This window comes from Dermacentor andersoni, chromosome 4, assembly GCF_023375885.2.
Source record: "Dermacentor andersoni chromosome 4, qqDerAnde1_hic_scaffold, whole genome shotgun sequence".
Classification (NCBI taxonomy): domain Eukaryota; kingdom Metazoa; phylum Arthropoda; class Arachnida; order Ixodida; family Ixodidae; genus Dermacentor; species Dermacentor andersoni.
The window spans coordinates 128,467,590-128,489,047 of NC_092817.1; the positions used below are offsets into that span (position 1 = coordinate 128,467,590).

At 43.4% G+C, this 21,458-nt stretch overlaps 1 protein-coding gene and 1 long non-coding RNA gene across 2 annotated transcripts in view; one reads left to right on the plus strand and one right to left on the minus strand.

Moving 5' to 3' along the window:
* LOC126537632 (adenylate cyclase type 8-like) overlaps nt 1–21,458 on the minus strand; it is a 618,168-nt gene that overhangs the window by 466,250 nt on the left and 130,460 nt on the right. The window lies entirely within an intron of this gene.
* On the plus strand, nt 58–10,670 carry LOC140217368 (uncharacterized). Its single transcript, XR_011893911.1, has 3 exons — nt 58–86; nt 2,535–2,739; nt 5,375–10,670. It is a non-coding gene; the product is annotated as an uncharacterized lncRNA (long non-coding RNA).

Here is a 21,458-nt window from a genome sequence, read left to right on the forward strand (position 1 = left end):
TTTGCTGCATCGTGGCTTCACGTTTTAATACTGACATCTTTTTTCATTCAAAATGAGCTGGGAGACACCCAAGCTGGAATGCTAAGGTGAATTCTTTGGCTATCCATTCTGTAGCGGCACCATGATCAAATACAGTGATTCCGTGAAAATGTATTGCAGGAAGCAGGAAAAAAACAACATTGCTGATGCAACTGCAAGGCATTTCCTCCAGTGATCAAATGGTGCAGAGTACCTTCATTAGCAGACATGGTGCCTTTAAGCACTCAGCTGAAAGACTTTGCAACTGCACCGGGACTGGGGGTGAATTTCAGTGTCACTTGTGAATATATTAAACATAGAATGTGCCTTCTTCAGTGTATATGCCTGATATAAGAAGGGCTTTCAGGAACTTCCTGTGCACACTAGTGGTCTACATAAGTGCGCATCTTTCTAGTTTTACCAGAATGGAGGTATTATGACCTATGTCATACAGCAGTGCACTGTTAGCGGTATCAAACCAAAACAGCAACACCCATTGAGGAAGTTGGCTGAAGAACGAGCAGTGATGGGGCTTTTCTCATTTCAAGGGCCAAATTCCAAAAAGATTGATGCCGACCTGGACGGTGTGCAGTGCCGGTCGCCACATGCTGTAGCCAGCATGGCATGAATCTCCTTGGCATTATGTCTCTAAGATACAGAAATTGCATCACTGCTCATAAAACAATCGGAAATTGGAATGTTGAAGGGAGGTGGCAGGGCTGCCCGCTGGAGCAGCCAGTGCATGCCCTCTGCTGACAATCCTGCCAATCCTGCCTTAATGAGAACCAGTGGTGCATGTTATCCTATTACGCCGCCAAGTGCATTCGTTGTTTTGTGTTAAGGTGGCACTAATGACACCCCGAATCAATTTAGAATAAAAAAGCATCGTTTTCAGTATCTAATTCTGTTAACTTCTTGGTAGTTGGTTAATTATTAGAGAAAATAAAGCTCGAAGTTCAATTTTCTGAGTATCGCCCCAAAATCTTCGCGCCGACATCTCATTGTCACATCGTGGATTTCAAGTATTTTTACAAACTTGGCATGTATTGGTTCAGTAAAAGTTCCTGACGGTTTTTATTATGCGTTTTTGGCTTTTTGGAATACAATGAACATCTTTATTTGTAAAAAAAAATTGCTGCACCTGAACAGACATCAAAATATATGACGTCACAGCAAGCTGGTGTGGCGACTTCAAGGCAGCACTGCCACCAATCTTTCCTCTTGCTCCTTTTACACTTAACTCAGCCTCTTGCCGCGGTACGAGTGAATCTCTTGAATTGTAGTAAAGTCATTTACAGATACATCTAAAATAATTTTTCTCTTTCGTGCTTTCATGCAGTAGTTGCTTAGGGGCATCGGCACAGCGCCGCGAAGCACGAGGTCACAGGATAAAACTGCATTTTGATGGAGGTGAAATGCAAAACTACCCATGTACCGTGCAGCCTGAGGTGGTCAAAATTAATCCGGGGTTGCCCACTAGGGCGAACCTCAATATCAGATTGTCATTTTGGCACGTAAAATGCCGGAAATTAATTAATTTAATTTTTCTTTAATGCTCCTTTAAGCTGTAGCATTCATTATCTCTGCAAAAATTCATACTCGAAGTATTCTCCATAAAGATTTAATAAACAGTAGATATAGGTGTCTGCTTATATTTTAATTAGTGGCGATACGTGATGACTATTAGAACGGTGGCACAACGAGACAGACAGAATTGTAATACAATGTGTGAGGGCACGATGAGGGACACTAAGGAAATGATAGTCTCCCTTGAGGTCCCCGACATGGACATGAACTGACTGTCCACAAACTTCTGAGTTCACTCCGTGATCTTGTGCAGCCTGTGCTTTGCGAGTCAATTAATTTAATTGATGAGGTGGTGGTTGGCACATACTGTCTTTGCAGCTTATGTACATATCATACAGTGGAGTGAAATCTCGCATTTTACTTCTGGAGCACAGCAAGCGAACCTGATGTGTAGTGATAATCTTAGTAACAATCGACAGTCATATCCCTCTTCGAGCTTCTAATGCGGCTTGCCAACACAAGCAGCAACAGTTGCCCAAGATAGCGTGAAAGAGATTCATTAGAAAGTGGCATATGCCCAAGGTCACATACCGAGTCACCCAAGCTGTTCTGACTGTTGATTGTGAACCCACTGCCCTCAACATAGCAGCCCAATCTCTTCCCATTAGACCATGGGCTACCCGTTGACACAAATGGGTGGGAAAATAGAGACAAACACCCAAAAATATGAAGTATCCTAAGAATGGTAATCACATTAAATAATACTAGATCTTTTGGATACTTTGGTTTACTTATTATTTTTCTTGTTTGTGCTGGATTGTTTTTCTGAAACATGTGACATCCAGACAGCATAAGAAGCTTGTAAGAAGTCAAGTTTAGCATTCAAGATTTGCAACAGGTACTTTTGTAATTTATTTGCAGTAGGGCTGTTGTGTGAATGTGCTTGAAAGGCTTAAAACTGTTTTGCTAACATTTACTTAAACATGCAGGTTCACATAGGTTGGAGGAGTGCACATTGAGAAGGTTATCCTGGCACAGCTTACCATGGCCTGCCATGGTGGACCAGGAAAGTTTGCAAGGGCGTTGCTTCACCATGTGTTCACAGAGGAGGAGCTCATGGGCCATTTGGGCTTTGGAAATAACACCAAGGGGCAAAAGAGGCTCTTGACCCCAACAGGGTCAGTGCTGTTATAGGCAAGTACCATATATCCTTTCCGGTTGCATTTTTACATTCACATTTTTTTCTAAAATTAGCAACTTGCCATTGGCTAATAAACTACATTCAAGTAGCCCGTGTGTGCAGTTGTGTGCTACAATAGCCTACCATTTGGAATGACTGTTCATATGATCTTAAGTGCATAATGCCGCCATACTCAAATGCTTCTAAAATTTAAAGGCTGCCTTCACTGCCGAAAGTTTTTAGCGGCTCCACCACATAAAATGAGCTGCATTTGCGCATTAGCAGTGCTACTTGGCTGTCATTGCAAGGAATAGTCTGTGAAGCACGCTCCAAATCTATTGGCATGGAGGACATGTTTAAGTAGCCTGAAAGTGTTATTCTAATACACGAATTGCGGAGAAGCTATGCTCAAGTGTGGTTACTGCTCAGCTCGAGCAGGAGCACGTTCACCAAATTGCAGAAATCAAAACAGCTCTCCAGGTTCTGAGATGTGGAACAGTAGTTTCACCAATTTTAACAGACCACATCGAATCAAAGTTGCTCCTATCTTGAAGGAGGTCCATGTGATGCGAGACAGCAGCCTTTCAGCAGAGGGAACCTGTTTGGTGTGGCAATTTTCTTTTGGTTGTTTCAATCAAAGAAACAACAGGGACAGAGTTGCCAGCTTCACTGTCAACTGTACTATGTTCAGTGGACGCTTACTCATTCTAAGCACCTAACCTATGACTCGTATTTATTAACATGCACTTTGTCACTTTGTATTCTAAGATATGAAAAAAATATTTATGTGGCTTTTCCCCATATACTTCAATAAATTGAGAATAGGCTCTTGGGGCCTAATGTATAAAGCTTCTTACAGACCATCGGACATGTCCACTACTCCCATTCTGAAATTGTTATAATTGTTTCCTGCTTCCTTACTTCACCTACCTGTTAGCAGGGTTATGAACCATTGCCAAGTAGATTATGGGCTTAAATTTATCAAAGATGAATGGGCTTTTCTGTCGCTGTTGTTTAGCCCGTTGAGGATCACATTTTGGGGAGAAATATGCCTCTTTAATTTATATATCTTTTGTGGTGTGCAAATACTCAAAACTTCCGAATTGAATAGTGTCCTATTCAATTTAGTCTTTGAATGGCCACCATTTGTAAATGCGAGTATTCTAATATTTTGAAACACCAATAAAACATGAAATTTGAGCCGAAGTACGGGAAATTTTTACCTCCAATAACATAGTATAGACTTAAAACGTAAGAACTTGTAAGAATAGCAGACCAGGCTATGTTATTTAAGTACCCGTACTTTAGAGGCTGTATAGCAATCATTTATGCTTACTGAAGAGTCCTGTGCATGTGAAGAAACTTTTTGCTGCTCCATTTGTGCTTTTAATAAACAGCTCTTCATAACATGACAGAAACTTGCTAACTTTAAGAATATAGGGTGTGAACCTCATCTTACATTAATTGTGATATCAGCTGTTCATTGTTCAGAAGCTTTCCAATATTTGATTAGCTTCTGGCATTATTCGGTTCAGTCTCAAAAATCACTTTTCGCGCATCCTTAATATTTTTATTGCAGATTTAAGTTCTTCAGGGTGACTTTCCGAGAAAATAAACTGGTAAATAATTCTTTTGAATAACAATAAAGTGGCAATACCCTTTCAGTATTCGCAGTTTTACATGTTTTATTTTTTTACGCAGGATAAAGCAGCATAATTTTTTTGTGTAATGAAACTTACAAAATCTTGTGGCAACACTCCCAAATTACTGCAATGACAGACGCCAAGGAGCTAAGTGAAAAATCAGTTTTGGAGAAACCCAAGGAGCGACAGCACTATAAGAATATTTTCTAGAGGTCTCAGAAGGTTGCAGCACCTCAAGTGGGATGCTAGGCAACACTTTGTTCTGAAAAGGCAAATTTTTTCAGAACGTTCCGTCACAGCCACAGATCTATGGCAGTGAACCCTAAAAGGGTTAAAGAAGTCAGTCCTATGGCATATGGCTCTTAAAAGACAGCATTTCTTCGTATCTGTCACATTCTGCATGTGTCATGCTAAGCAGCTTAGTGCACAACTACACGGAATCCTCATTATAACAGTAATTCAGTCGTTGAGGCAGAAAACATGCTTCGCTGTAAGCAGTGTCTTCTTTAATGTAGAAAGTCGTAAGGCGAGAAGTACATTCCGATTGCATGTGAACTCAGGAAACCTAACTTCAAATGAAGCTACACTCAATTGTAGTGACATGACAGTATTGTATTTGGAGCATGGAAAAGCACAGTGAAGTGCTGCACATTTTAATTATGAAAGTTACAAGAAATAATTTTAGTTGTCAGTTCAGGCTTATTTATGAACGACATGGATTTTTTTCACCATTTTGTTTCTCAGCAAGCAAAGTTCACATCTTTGACATTGAGGATATTCATAAAGTTATTTTGCTACAGTGTTTTGTTCCTCTTTGCTTTTTCCTGCAGTCCTGAGCCACACTGAATAAATTTAAATGGTCATGCTGTAAAGCTGTACCCATGAAAAGTTAGAATAAAGCAACACAAATACATAAATCAATTTCATTATAACAAGGGCATATTACATGCCATTCTTTTGCAAGTGGAAGTTGCTTTTTAAAACTTGTTCTGGCTTCTTTTTGCAGGCTTCACGTGTCGCAAATTTCGTGGTACCAACATGCCCTATGTAAAGAACTCTGGCCTCGCTTCTTGCATGGGACCAATAGCCTCTGAAGAGCCCAAGTTGGACAGCTCAAACCAAAACACAAGTGTTGTGCTTTTGTAACTCTCGACATTTTTATGTTTTATGTTAGTCTCCTGAAGGGCCCAGGCCCAATTTGAATTTCTCAAATGAGCATACAAATGTGCCTTTCTATGCCTTGAAATGTTTATGTTAATTTTATTTATGTTAATTATGCTAGTCTCCTGAGAAGCCCAAATTGGATTGCTCAATCCAGAATACAAGTGCTGTGCTTTGTTATAGTTCACTACATCTTTATGTTAGTTTTTGATATGGTTCCAGTAAGGATAGTGTTTCCTTATTCATATATTTTTTAAGTACCTTAAGTCATTTCATGCCAAACGACCCAATTTTGTCAAGAACTGTTCCATTATGGCAAACCATTTCAAGTTTGCTTGATTTTGAGTAGGTACAATGAGAAAATTTTCGAGAAAATTTGCTTTCATACATACACTTGAGTCATTCCAGGGCAACCGACCAGCGTTTTTTTTACCATCACAGATATAGTTGAAGCTCCGAACTCTTGCTCCCCATTTATTTTCCTTCGCAAAATGTTTTTGAATTTGGGCAAAAATTTATTGTTCTTGCCCAGCTAAGCTAGAAGGCACTGATACACGTTTCTTTTGAAAGGGAAATTGTATGATCCAGATATTCAGATGGTGTTCATGTCAAGAGAATGAAGTGTTGTGACTGCCAAAATTTGAAAAGTTTGAATTTTCTTCTAACGTAGGGAAATACAGAAGGCACAAAATAAATATAAAATCAGACTGGTTGACTTGGGATAGCTGCAAAATATTTCAAGCCTTGGAGGTTCAGTTGATCAGTTAAAAAAACTGAAAATTTCAAATTTTTTTGCAAAAAGCTTCGTGTCGAAGGTAAAAAATTAGCTTTGGTGGTTGGCACAAAAGTATGTCACCCATCATTACACAGCCCTACATGTCTGCTATGCATGTGGCAAGTAACAAAAAGGTATTATTCTTTAAGTGCAATAAATTATTTTTTATAATGTTCATTTGTGGGTCACACATATAGCACAAATATATGAAGCCATGTCATCTAGCAAGGAAAGATTGTTAATATAATTAGCCACAAGAACTACTCAACAAACTGACTGCATTTTTTTATCATTACGAAGGCAGGTGACGTCAAGCGCTGCAGTCTCAACTTGTATTTTTTTAACATGAATGCAAAAAGTGGTCGCCAATGGTGTCTGACCACATCAGACTGAACATGGCACATATGACTTTTATAGATGAGCATGTTCCGTCTCTGAAACAGTGGTAGCAAACAACACCACAAGAATTTGTTCGTACTCATGTAGGTTTTCAGTCTTATTTATGAAGGTGTTTTCTTGCATCATTGGGCTCCAGGGAGCAGGGCACAAAGTGTCCTGCTCCCTCTATGTTGCATTGCAATGCGACATGCCCTTTAAAATGCTTTGTATGAACAATATCAGCGCTCTTTCTGGATTTACTGTCTATATAATAGCCGATATTTCTTTTTGTAAACTGCATGAAACATATCTTTTAGCACTGCAGGATTCCCTCACGTATTTAATACGTACGAGGTCTGTTAGAAAAGTCTGACCTTTTTTTGCGAACACCTCATGAATATGAAACAAGCGCATTTTCATCAGCAGCCCTTGAACCTTTGTGCGCATGCACAAATTTTTTCCTGCCTGCCAATAGCGTGAATTGCTGGGACGCAGCGTTTGAATGAGGTAGTACACAGTGCTCTCGTCGGTTTTTTATTGCAAGGAAAATAGCGGAGCGACTGGAGCAGTGCTACTGCATCAAATTTTGCCAGAAACTTGGCGACAGCCTAGTGGAAACCATTCGGAAGATTCAGACTGCTTTCGGTGACTATGCTATGAGCAGCACACAGATTAAGGAGAGGTACAACCAGTTTAAAGACGGCCACACATCGATGGAGAGCGAGCCACGCTCCAGTCGGTCATCAACATGCCGAAATGACCAGGTCATTGCCGAAGTGAACCTCGTGGTGATGCGGGACCGTCGTGTGACTATCCAAGGAATTGCGGAAGAGGTGGGCATCAGCACATTTTATCCACATTCCATTATCGCCGAAGATTTGGCCATGAAGAAGAGTTGCGCCGAAATTCGTTCCCAAGCTGCTCATGGTGGAGCAAAAGCAACTTCGTGTTGAAGTCTCACAGACATGCTGGATTCCACAAACAGTGACCCCAACTTCATGAACACAATAATCACTGGTGCCAAGTCTTGGGTGCATGTTTACGACCCGGAAACCAAATCCCAGTCGTTACAGTGGAAGCATTCCACGTCACCAACCAAAGACCGCTAAGTGCACAGCAACGTCAAAGTGTTGCTGACTGCTTTCTTTGACTCCCGCAGTGTGGTACACCACGGGTACGCACCACAGGGTCAAACAATCACTAAAGACTACTACAGGGATGTCCTCCATGGCGTATGTGATGCTGTGTGGCGCAAGATACTGAAGTCGTCAACAGGAAATTGGTACATCCATCACGTCAATGCTTTTCTCGCACTTGATTCAGACTTTTTTGGCGAAAAACCAGACTACTGTAGCTCGACAGGCGCCTTACTCTCCTGATATGGCCGCCTGCGACTTCTGGCTGTTTCCCAAAATCAAGAGGTCATTGAAAGAAGCGCGGTTTCAGACAAGAGAAGATATTATGGCTGCAACGACAGCTGAGCTAAACTCCATTCGGAAAGAGGCCTTCTCAGAATGCTTCTAACGATGGCAGCACCACTGGGAGAAGTGGCTGAATTCCCAAGGAGACTACTTTGAGGGTGATTAGGTTTCCAACGCTCCAGTTATGCCAGTTTTTTTTTTCTTCTGCCAAAGGTCATATACTTTTCTAACAGACCTCGTGTTGATATTTTATGTGCAATGGCTGTATGGTTTACTGGCCCACACCAAACACAAGCCTCGTTGCGTTAGAGCATGTGTCCCTTGGCAATAAAATGCAGACCCTAACACCACTTCTCTGTCATCTGTGTTGCAGACGAAGCCAGCTTTGTCGTCTGCATTCCCAGCTGGCAAGCTGTGCGCACATCCGAGAAAAGTCGGTGCTGACAAAATTTCAAAAAAGAATTTCTCGCATTTAAAAATAATGCCTTTTTTAACTTCACACATGCATAGCAGACATGTAGAGCTATCCAATAATGTATCACATATTTTTTGGCCAACTACGAAAGCTGTTTTTTCCTTGAACATGAAGCTTCTTGCAAAAGATTAGAATTTGTTTTTTTTTACAGGCAATCAGCTGAACCTTCAGAGCTTCATATATTTTTCTGCTATACTATGTCACCTGGGCTACCATTCTGTATTTAATTTCTGTCCTGTGAATTTTTCCTTACAAAAAAAAAAAATAACGGATTGAAATTTGACTAATTTTTGCTGGTGCCAAAAGCAATTGAAGTATTCAAATATTTGAAAAAATGGCTATTTCGGCAGTTGCATCACTTCATCGTATTTCCACGCACACCATTTGAAGTCCTCGATCAATAGGATGTGCATTTGAAAAAGAATGTTGATTGATGTCCTCTAGCTCAGCTGAGCAGGAAAACTAAACTGTCCCCAAAATGCCACAGAATATCTGTCAAAAATAAATAAAAGTGGGTAACGAGTTTTGAACTCTAGTAAACATATGGCAATGTTTCAGCTATAGGTGTTGTGTCAAAAAACGCTGGTCGATTCGGCATGGAATCGCACACCTGCAAGTGCATCTGTGCCATTGTCAGAGTTCAGTAAAAACTGCATTTTACACAACTTTGTGAAAATGGTTTATTGCTATCTAAAATACATGAGTAAAAATTAATAGGTATAAGTCGGCTTAAATTTAAAATGCAACAAAAAATCTCCGGTAATGGCAATGATGTGCCTTTCATGTTTGCATGAAACCATATCTTTTTTCTGAATTCTTTCGTTATTTTTTGTGGCAGTGAATAAAATTGAAATGGAACTCACACAAGGAGTAACTTAGCTGTATTCCAGCACATCACTAATAGCTGTCTTTTTTTCATATAAAAATCTGAAGCAGTTAATATGAATAAGTCGCTTGATATGGAATGACCTGCGCAGGAACGTTATCATGGCAGAAAACAACTGGATCATGCAACAGCAATGCAGCGTAATAAACTGCTCCCATAAGCGTCACTTATTGTGATTGCCATGTTTCAAAAGCATGTAAGGTTTACTGAAATCGGCACACACCATCCAACCAATAAATAATGATTGTACAGTGATCCTTTTTGAGTTTTACAGACTTTTTTTAAGTTGTCTGTGCCAGGTAGCATAATTCTTGTTCTTGAGCTGGATTATTCAGAGGTGGACATTACTAGCACAAGAAATGGAAATATTAAACTGATTCTCATAAATTTATTAATTCACTTATAACATCATGGCACATATTTCAGTTTGCAAATTGTAGCCAGTGAGTTTAAAAGACATATTTACTTGAAATTAATTTCCAGGATTACACCAGTTTCAAGATTTTTCCATAAATGTGAGAGAAATACATGGGCATTCTGGTTACTTTTGTGCTTCAATGCATAACAGTGCGTTTTGTTTAAAAAAAGTAAGTGCTACAGCAGTGCATTTGTACAGCCAGTTTGATGGCATGTGTCTCGTTACTGGTGTCATTCTGGAAATTCATTCTAAGTGTATACACCTTGCAAAATTACCGGCTACAATTCGTAAAAACTTTATTAGGAACTGAGTTTTTGTTAATCAGCTGACTATGGTGTCTTGATTTCTCATGCAAGTAATGTTTGGCACTCTGTAGTCAGTTTTTAATAAATCTATGAAACTTCAAAGATAACCACCCTGCATATCAGGTCTCAGTTGAGTGCTGTGGGCTCAAGCAAATCGTGCCATGGTTATAGTACCACTGGCTACCTTACCTAATAGAGAAAGCAAGTACCTTTTTTGAGTGTTCTTATTTACAGTCATGTCAATCTGCTTGTACATTGATTTATTTAGGTATTTATTTCTTTAAATTTATTTCTTTTGGGAAATGTGTTTTACTTGAGGGCCACACAGACTACATCTTCAGTATTCAATTTTGTTATGGTGTCAAGCTGCAGGAAGTTTGTACTGTGCAATAGTTTTTAAGAAGTTTCTGATGTTCTCAAACTACAAATGGTTGTACATTTACACAGATGTTTGGTTACAAATAAACAGTTCACCTAGAAAAATGGTTTTTGTCTGCATCAGTTCAGCACTCTTAATTTTTTGGAGGACCATTCACTCTGACAATTGAAAAAAGTGGCATAACAGTACTGCTAGCAGTTTTACAATGTGGTTTATTACAGGCAATCTAGGAGCATGCTTTTGAGCCCAGGGTGACAGAGGCCTGCGAGACAAAACGCCTGTATTTAAATTTTATCCCTATCCTCTCACAGCAAACATACCACCCGGACATCAAAGGTAATTATATGCAACATAGCTCAGCAGTATCTTAAGGAAAGTGCAGGTTTAAACTGCCAAATACCCAGTGGGGCATAAAGGGCTTTCAACATAATTTGTGTTGATGTTCAACAGATCTGCAACAATTCTTCCATGGGCTTTCAATATTGACGAACAACACATTTCAACAATACCTCAATGGGCTTTCAATTTTGAGCTTCAACAATGCTTCAATGGGCTTTCAACATTGACAAACAACACATTTCAACAATACCTCAATGGGCTTTCAGTTTTGAGCTTCAACAATGCTTCAATGGGCTTTCAACATTGACCAACAACACATTTCAACAATACCTCAATGGGCTTTCAACATTGACAAACAACACATCTTCAACAATGCTTCAATGGGCTTTCAACAGTGAAATACACCATAGTTTCAACGATATGCCAATGATCTTTCAAATTGAGAGGCCACAATGATGTTTCGACAAAATGTCGCGGGCCAATTATCAACACTTGTCAACAATTTCCTCAATGATGTTTCAACAATTCTCCAATGATCTTTCAAGGTCTTTTGTTGACGTTGAACAATGATATTTCAATAACCTTTCAAGAATTTTTTTTGTAAGGGCCCCTTAATCTTGCAGGCATCTATACTTCAGCGGCCTGGTAACTCTACTCCCACATGCGAGGTAACGCTTTGCTAATTAGATGGCACCTCGACAGCGCCGTGCGAATATCGTTGCCGAATGGGTGCGCAATCGACCTCGCGTAGAACGCCAAACGTCGAGTGCGCGCTCTCATACACATTCCCTGCAGAGGTCGTCGCGCGTAGTTGTTATCGTGGAACTCGTTACGAGCTCGTCAAGACCGCATTATCGAAAGAAACAATCTATATACATATTAAAAAAAAAGTGCTAATGGTCTTTCGAAATTCACCCGCTCGGAAGTATAGATGAACAGAGTCGGGGAAAGCGAGCGAAGCAAACGCCGAGTAAGTAAGCCCGCCTTTCTCGGAAGTAGGTCAAAGTGCGCGTCGAGGGCAACGTTCAGACCCTTCCAGAGACCTCCACCGGTCCGCTCCAGTAAGCATGCCGCGGCGAGGCATTGCGCGAGGGTTAATTAATCGCCTCGTGATTCCTCGCGTCCAGGTTATCGAGGTGCAATAGAGAGTAATTGATTATTGTCTGTCACTGATTCGTATATATTATCGCCCGCACAAACGCATGCTCGCGAGAGACTCAAAATAATTGATGGGACCTTAAGTCGCTTTACTGCGTTTCTTTTTAATGGTGCTGAGTTAGTTGTTGTTTTTCTGGTTAATTGTGTTTATGCTGTCTTCTGTAGGATACTAATGTTTATTGCTTGGATTATTTTGTTAATTTCCTACATTTCGTACGTTGCAATCAGATGTTACATCTGTATGCTCTTTGGTGTGTGGTGTCAGGATTGGTGGCTCAATCCCATCGCTCGTGACCCGTTGTCAAGATTGGAGTTGGGCATGAATTAGAAGGTAGCTGGCCCATGCCGTCGTCCAACTTATCCACGCTGAGGACGTTGATGAAGGGAAGGACTGCTTCTCATCGACAACGAGGAATATGGGTTTATTTACAGTATTTATATCAGTCTAACATGACTGCTTGAGAGAGAGTGACTTGAGCAGCCGCACAACAGCGGTTTTTAAACACTCGGTCCTCTCCCGATACAAGGTGATGCGATGGTTCGTTTAGTCATCGCAAACTAGCCGCCTCTCCGCGGCACGGTTTACACGCACACGCATACACACAGGGGCGATGGTCCGGAGCCAACGTCAGAGGGGCTTCGTAGAACTCGGGAGCAGTTCCGGGTAGCGCGTTGTCTTGCGTCTTGATCTGCTACGCGCACCCGTAGCAGATCAGGTCCGCGTTGGGGAGTTTGGTAACAATAGTTGGCCCGCCGAACTTATTCCGTCACAACGGCGATGAAGCTAGAGGTTGGCGGCGGTTTCAGCACAAAGCCTGCTCCATCGAGCGCATCCTAGCTGAAGCGACGGAGAGTGGGGGATGCGCGGATTGTTCCCCGACACAAAGTCGATTTAGTGACGCCGTGGCTAGAAGTTGGGGGCGATGCTCCCGGGATGTTGCCTCCACAGTCGCAACGGGTTGGCAAAACTTTGCACTGCAGCTGGCCGTTCTTAACAGTGGTTACCAAACTGGCCTTGCAGATAATTCCTGTGTGAGTTTATGCTCTTCGCTTTAGGCGTGCGCCCCATCTCAATTCACTGCTAGTTGTTTATTGTGTACGGCCTGATATTATTTGCTGATGTTTTCGCTTTTCTTGTGTGTCTCTGCTGCCTCTCTCGCAGTAAAAAGGAAGAGGAAGGGCGAGGGGGAGGACTCCATCAGGCTGTCATTTATGGCAGCTAATTCTGTTGGGCACCTCGCAGCACGTAAAGTGCTGCTTGATGATAAATAAATTCGGCATTTCAAAAGCTGAACGTGCGGTACACCACAAAGACCGTAGTGAACGTTCGTAATTACCTTTGGCCAGCTTGAGTTCTTCAGAGTGCTTACCCTGTATCCAGGTGTATGACAGTTTTTGCATGCTGCCCCCAATTGAAATGCGGCCATCGCCGCTCTGCATCGAAAGGCTGTGGCCTTGTACTCAGCAGCAGAGTACTATTCTGCGTCGATACTTTTATCGCGAGCAAATAACACTTAGTGAAATATTGCTAAGCTATATACAGCTTCTTCAGTTACCAAGAATCACTATATGAATGAGCGTCGTGCTTGTATAGGGAGGCTCGTCGAGTGGCAGATGGAAGCTTACTCTTACAGATGTTTTACGCCCCTTTAAGCACGTATGTGCTGCAGCAAAAGCTAACGTTTGCGTCCTCGGAAATTTTGCCTATTTATGGAATAATAAAGAAAAACAAGAAAGAAACGAATAACAACAAGAAAACTGTGTTAGTCTTGCTAGCACAAACTGCACAGTACAATTTCCTTGTGATCTTATCGATCACCAGACCAGCTATTCAAGAGCAAATGTTTCAAAGCTGTACAATATCTGTAACTAAAATTGCAATGACTTCAAGAAAAGTTACGCAAAAAGGCAATTATTGCTGCGGTGACCCTCCTCTGAGTCCCCGCAGTTACCCAATTCCCTCTTTTCGCTTTGCTGGCACTTACATTTACGTATGTAGCTCAGTTGTTTTCTTTAAATAGTTCCCATATCGTTTAAAACAAAATGAAAGAAAAGAAGAACGGGAAAAACCTAAGCAGTGCTTAATTTCTAACTTTGCAATTAGAACTGCTGAAACATTTCCGCTGTAGAAACGATTTTAGACGCAAAGTAAGACTTCCTTTGCGCATAAAGCCTTTACTAGCAACGTACCAACTAGCCCGACAGCAGCGTTTAACTAAACTATCTCAGATGTAGCTCATTACGTTAAGGTGTCTCATCACTCGCTTTGCGAACTTCAGCAAAAAAAAAAAAAGCCCTGCAAATTATTCAGGCACACGTTTAAATATCTGGCTAATAGATCAGTGTGTATATTTATGGAGGTAAGGGCCATGATACTCGGTTAGCACGTGTTCAGAGCAGTCCTGACGGAATAAAGCAACGGTTCACTTGGCGAATCTTATTAATGGTCTCATTTACGACTCAGCTGAGAAATAGTCTCACCGTCAAGTTTTACATTACAGGTGGGTTACTAACTCCTCGTGTGGGGTTTGTGTGTATAGTGGGTGCGTGTGTGCACCTGCGGACGTTCGTGCATGCGCCCTTGGACGTATTGACGCTGTGGGAACGATTCCCGTATCTTAATTTTTGATTACGGCAGTCTCATTAATGCACCGCCGAGGTAATGCATCTATTTTTTTTTTCTAGGTGAACCGATCCCTCTGCTAGAGACATAGGGGATTAAGGGAGCAGAAAAGGATGCGAGGCTGCACCTTCCCCGCATCGCGGCACCGTTGGTCGAGCTTAATCTCCGTTATCCGTGTTCTACACTGCTGTCGTTCAGCTATTATTAACAAAGCTTCGCCGAGCAGCTCTCGTTCCCTGCTACTCATCCGAGACGACGCGAAGACAGCGCTCGATCTTCGAGCCTACACCGTGTGTGTACACAGCCTCGAGAGCCGTGCACTTTCAACTGATTCCACGGCCCGACAGCTTGTCCTCGGGTAACGATTCGCGAGAACTTGGCACCATCACACTGGTACTAAGTCGTTAAATAATACAAATAAAACATCCTCTATGCAGAGAATGTGCCGGGAAAAAGAACAGACTTTAAAGGGTAGGGAAGCGGTGCGTGTTGTGCTGAAAACAAACGTGAAAGACGGGAAAGGACGTGAAAAGAGACGCACACGCTGAATGCCAAATGAAGGTTTAATTTTGCACATGTCTAGCGCGTCTCTGTCGCCTGGGAGAATACCTTTCTGTTTGAAGATGGCGATGGCAGGAGCGGGATGGCGGTACGTACACGGTTGAGAAAAATAAGCAAACGAATTCCTTCTCAAGCACGTAAGGTATTATAGTGACTCGGCTTAGACGAATGTGTAAGCAGAGTGGAGAGCAAATTCGAGAGAAAATTCTGGTCTTAAGTCATTGCGACTTTATCAGCTCACTATCTCATAGCTCCTTCAAAATAGGTTTAAGACGTTTCTGCGCACTGAGTCATTCAGCCGAGAGAGGAGTTTTTCAAATTTTATGGTGACTTGGCAGGGTGCGTGTTTTGATGGTTCTGGCTGTATATCTTTAAAGACATTTCCTTCGTCCTTCCGCGTTGAAGTAGCGAGGAACCAAGACCTCGAGGAGCACAATGCACGAGATTGACGTAGTGGCCGCGTCGCGGTAAAAGCTTGTCCTCCCTGCGTGGAGGGAGCCTCACCGACACTGCAGGCATTTTCTCTAAAGTTGTTCTCTCTCTCTCTCTCCTTCCGCGTTTGCTTATTTTATACTTTCGTTTGAAGGTTTTGAGGCAGACGCATGGCTTCGAGGCCCAAGACTAAAGGCAAAAGGATGCCTGAGGCAGTAACGTACACTGAAAACTTAACACACTGGAATCTCCAATTACCCGTATCTTGCGTTAGCTGACTTCACCGCACGAGTGCAAATTTTCTAATCTTAACCCGCCACCTAATCCTTTGCCACCTTGGAATGCGTGTTCCTTTCCTTCGTGCCCTTACTGCCAATATAATATACCGCCGGTTGTCAGCTCTACGCAGTTCACGACCTCACGACCTCCCGTGCTTCCACCTGATACCATCCGGAATATTAGCTTCGTTTGCTTCCGTTCTAGTACATACTTCCATCTTCTAGTCACTTAACAATAACCACAAAGCTATAATAAGTTTCTTGGGTTTTACGTGCCGAAAATACAACCCGGTTATGAGGCTCGCCATAGTCGGGCACTGCGGATTAATTTTCACCGTTCGGTGTCGTTTAACGTGGGCATAAATTTAAGTACACGAGCGTTTCTTCATTTCGGCGCCATCGAAATCCCGCCGCCGTGGCAGGGATCGAACCCGCGACTTCGAGCTCTCAAGTGCCGCAACGGCGTAACCACCAAGCTATAGCGCGGTGGGCGCAAACTGCAAAGTGATTCGCGTAACATCGATGGCCACAGTGCGTGGAACGCGTACAAGATTTTACGCATGCTAAGGCCACCGTGACTTGCTCGCAGTTGCCAGAGACACTTTTGTTTTCACCATTTGTCGGTCGAGGCTTCCGAAAGAACTCCCCTCCTGTCGGTTCCTTAGCGGTACGTGTGTACATCACTGGACCCGCAGATAAGGTCTATCAAAGAAGGGAGAATTATGACAGCGACGCAGGCATTGACGACGCGGTTTACGCCAGCGATCGTTATCGCTTACCCTGCGTACAGATGGTGTGAGACTTTTTATGCAGGAGCACACTAGGCTAATTGTGCTGTTCTTTGATACATGGCACGGTTGACAGCCCTGCACTCACTGCAATCAGGCCACGTCTTCTTCTTTTTTTTTTGCATATCTCGCGGGCTTTCTTCATGACGCAAGAAAAGTATTACGTTTCAAAAAGAAGTTATAGAAGTGACTGAATTAGAAGTTTCCCAGAACGCTCTGCCACTTTCTCGCTGGAAGTTCTGCCCAAAAGTTAACGCATGCGAAGTTGATTAATTATTGCTTCCTATATATGCAAGTATAAACAGAATACAAGAAAATAGTATGATTTGAATCATACGACAGCCAACAACGAGCATTTGGTCACGTCCTCCTAGAGTGTCCCGGCATATTTTTAAACGATGGATTTATGGCTCAAACAACCTGTAGATACCAACAAGCGCGTTAGATTGGCACAAATGATTTTTCATTAAGTTAAGTCTTTCTGACTAATACAAACGACGGCAAAAGTGCTATCAACGCTGTTTAGCAGCGAGATTATGATCTTCTCCATACTCGGCCTACATGGTGCTCGCTACCGGATGAAGGCGTCTGCCATCGATTTCCACTTACCCCTATCTTGCGTCCGCCCACCGTTAACGTTTGCAAGTTTCCTTCCTAATCTCATCACACGACCGTCTGCGACCGCGTTTCCCTTCATATGGTGTTCATATTGTTGCGCAAGAAGGCCGCCGGTAACTTGCTTAACGCATTACTCGACTTGACCAAGTCCAGTGTTACCTCTGAATCTATACTCGAGCTCGCCGTATCGTTTGAGGGTCTGGAGGTACTGTGACCTCCATGAGAACTAAGTGTAAAATTTGCCTTATACCAATCCTTTAGGCCTGTACGCCTGGCACTGGTGTACATGGATTTTGATAAGACGCTTTCAAATCTGCAGACGTGCCGGATTTTGGTCGCGTGTTTTGCCCATGTGCTTTTTCTTTCTTGGTGTGTTTTCCAAGAAAAGTCAGTTGACAGTAAGCACTTGTCCCTTGTACTTTCCCTGTTCCTTCGTCTAACTGTGAGTGCAGCACAAACTTGAACGCATACCAGCTCGCGCAGTTTTTCCATCTTAATGTTTTGAAACGTTCTCGTTTAAACTACTAGGCTCCCGTCCGATGCTTGACTGCTCGCCGGCTTTCTAAGTATGCAGTAGCGCAGTATGCAGTAGCAGCAGCTCGCCGATCAAGCCACGGATGGATGGATGGATGGATGGATGGATGGATGGATGGATGCTATGAACGTCCTCTTTGGAACGGGGTGGTAGGTTGCGCCACCAAGCTCTTGTTATTATATTGCCTACTGCCCTACCTATGTTAAAAAAAGAAAAAAAAACACGAAAAATTTTCATAACCAAACTTTCTGAACCCCTATTGTGATTTTGTTTTTGTACGCCTGCGATTACCGATGCGTACAAAACAAAATAAAATGGAATAAAATCTTGTAGCTCTGCATCGAGCAGGAACTGCAGTAATACATCTGCAAACTAATTGATCATCACCCAACGGGTTTAGTTTTGAGGCACATCTGGCTTCAAGATATTAAGTCTGATCACTTGCGTTACAGGGCACCGCCTAAAGCAGGTTTCCAGTATCGTTGCCCCAGAAGCCGAGCTTGGGGATCGTTTCTTGGTCGACTTTTCTCGATCCCTAATCAGAGATAACGGATGGTGTAAGAGCGACCAAAGCCCAAAGCCTCCGCAGAAGGACTTCTTGGGTCCAGGTGAGATTACGTGGAAGGAAGCAGACACACGGAGGAATTAAGGTGGGCGTGTCTCGTCGGAAGCTGGATTTACATATAAGCATTCACCGATACAGCGCTTTTAACACGGAGAGAAATTACGGAGAAAAAAGTCGTAATGATGAGTCCAATCGCCAGCAGAATATCCTCACCATATCTTCACATGCGAGAAATCAAGTTTTTATTCTGATCCACTAATCGCTTACGCTGCTCATATTGATTTCAGTTAACGGTAACGTGAAGCAGGCGTGAACAAAATAAAAAAAACACTCACTGCAAAGGTTTATCCATCACACATGACAAAAAAGAAAAAAGAAAGACATTACGACAGGCTGCATAACAACATTCCCAGCAGTGACAAGATTCCTGGTCACCAGTAAATGTTGATGCAGAAAAACTTCTCTTAACAGCGCAAAAACAGAAACTACAGGTAGAACACGACGCACGCTACTCCAAAATGTATAGGAAAATGTATAATAAACCGTACGGACTTGCCCAGCAGCAAGATCTTTTGAGTTGAAATAGGAAAGGGCAAAGACTTGTGTACAACTACTCGCTTATTACATGCGGCGTCATTGAAATGGACATTGGGACGCGCTGCGCCTTCTACCCATCACAAGAAGCTTCCTACATATGACAAGATGTTCCACTCCCTATTGCTCTCGCTATGTCAGAAACTTAGTGCTCATTGAACGGTCCCAACTGACGTATCCGAGAAGAGTGGAGCAGTTTGAATGGCTCAACAGCGTGCAGAGCAGTTGATGCACTGCATGCATTCCCGCACAGCGCGGGGCTTGACTTGCAGTTGTGAAAGGTTCATTTGACAGGCTATTTATTCGGGCCCTCAGTGCACACTGTCAGCCCTGATAACCCTCTTACTCTAGCCTTTACGTTATCTCATGACTGCAGAGTAGAAGGGTTGCAGGCTCAGTCTCAGGATCTCTCAGCTATTTCTTAAATAAATTTCTCCTCTCTTTCCTCGCCAGGGTGGCTACAAGCAGGAGCCCAAACGTAGCGGCACAGACAGACGCACCACTTGTGTTCCTAGCAGCGCTGCTGGCAACAGGCGAGATAAAGTGTATCCCCGCTCGACAACCCTTCGCCAAACCCTTTGGCCCCGCTTGCCTTCTTCGGCTCCAGTTCGGGTAATATGGACCCGTCTCGGCCGCTGCGGTCTCGTCAAACGCTCGGGGGCTACACAAACCTGACGCCTCGTGCCCTAACGGAATGCCTCCAAACGCGGGCCGGCCACAGCAACGCGTGTTTACCCCGCCGACGAGGCGCCTGCCCGAATCGGTCATCCCTCACTGCATTATTGAATGGCGGTGGGGCGGGCAGGCAGAAAGGGAGGCGGCCGACAGATGCTACCGAGGCCGGCCAACCGGCCGAGCAGACGTGATGGCCAAAGTGCGGCCGAAATAACACGTTCTGAAGGACCCCCTCCGCGATTTCCCAGGGGTTTCGATCGCCAATGCCGGAAACGTCCACGGCGCACAGTTCCACGCCTTCCCAATATGTGGCACCGGCGGGGCTGGAATCGACGCGAGTTTCGCATCGAGCAAAACACGGTCCACTTTGGTTTGTCGGCCAGTGTGCGGTGCTAACGGTATTATGACGCGTGGGAGTCGAAACCACCACACTGAGGCGCGGTGTATTGGGGCTGTGTGTGGGTATGTCCATGTTGTGTGATGGGCAGTTTTATAACAGAATGCGGTCTGGTATAGGATATGATGGTGACCTTGTTTGAAGCTGAGTAATGGGTATTTGGTGTCGACTGGCGTCGGCGTGCATCAGCGAATCAATTAGGAGATGAAAAATAAATCATGTACACTCGATTGGCCGTCCTATAGCACATACGCTGGGATGACCAACCAGTGACCACTGGCGATATTGACAGGCCAAAAGGACGCAGGCGAGATCGCACCCGCAACTTGTGAAGGAAGATGGCGCCGGAGGACAAGTCAGCAAGCGGCCTTGGCCGATTATGTTTCTTTTTTGTTTTTATCATGAGCGCGTTGGAGAGTTTGGCATTGTAGTCAGTAGCAGCCACTTATTTGCCTTAAGCAAACAACGTATCCCAAACATAAACTCTTTTCGGAGGTAATGATAATAAAAGGACCGAACGCGTTTGCACCGAGTTTGAAAAAAAGTATAAACAGGCGCATTGAAAGAGGCCCTGAACCACTTTTTTATCGAAAAGGAGAAATGCACGTGAAGAAATACTTTGCCTCAAAAAGTACTCAAATGCGTTCAGTAGAAGCGGAGTTACTGACAATCAAACACGGCCTTAGCTGTGCTCCCGTTCCTTCTTCAAAGCTTTGCACTGCGAAGGCTACGGAGCAGTGCTCCGCCACAACGCTCCGCTTACTAAAAGTCACCCTGGCTCGCAGTTCAAATTTCATTTTGGATGTTAACGTAGACACTACGACGCGCTAAACGTAAGCCACAAGCGGTTGCCCTCAGCGAGCCGCAGTGCGCTTAGCCAGTGAACTCGTGGCGGCACCTCGCGGTGGCCGCGGTATCTACGCTACGTAGCAGACCGCAGTTACCAATAGCAGCCGCGTATGGGAATCCGCTTTATGAAATCAAGTGTCCAGAAGGGAATGAGGAGCCGGCTTCCGTTGAAAGGAGAGCGCCTGAGAGAAAGGTGGCTTCGCGCTCAGCTTGCGAGCTCCACGCACCACGTACGATAGCAAAACTTAGCTCAGATGTTAACAGAAGCGTATGCTACCCGCGGATTATGTTATTTCACCAAGCCCGAGGGCTGTTTCAGGGCCCCCTTAACATCATGTCACGTAAGATTTGTACAGTGAGTTCTAAGATCTTGCCATCGGCATTCTTCCTGTGTCTTGTTGCGTCATGCCCAACGCCATAAAGAACCATATACATCCATGCGAGATCGTGCACTCTGCCTGTTCATTTGAAATGCTCAAA